A 275-nucleotide genomic window follows, 5' to 3' on the forward strand; every position below is an offset into this window, starting at 1 on the left:
GGGCAGCCTGCCGGGTGTCAGCACACGGCAGCTCGGCCCTGCGAGGCCGGACGGAGAAGGAAAGGAAAAAGCATCTTTCTTTTCTCTCTCACCGTCCTTGGAGCAGAGAGGGAGGGAGAGGAGCATTTGGATAAAGATCCTATTCTTGACTGTCTCATCTCTAAAGCTCCTTTTAAACCCAAGGCTGCCCAGGCCCAGCCTGAGCTGAGGGTGTACCCATCCCTCCAGCACGCAGCCACCTCGAAATGGGCAGGGAAGGGACCGGGCACAGCACG

Source organism: Cariama cristata, unplaced genomic scaffold (genome assembly GCF_000690535.1).
Source record: "Cariama cristata isolate BGI_N322 unplaced genomic scaffold, ASM69053v1 scaffold33486, whole genome shotgun sequence".
NCBI lineage: Eukaryota > Metazoa > Chordata > Aves > Cariamiformes > Cariamidae > Cariama > Cariama cristata.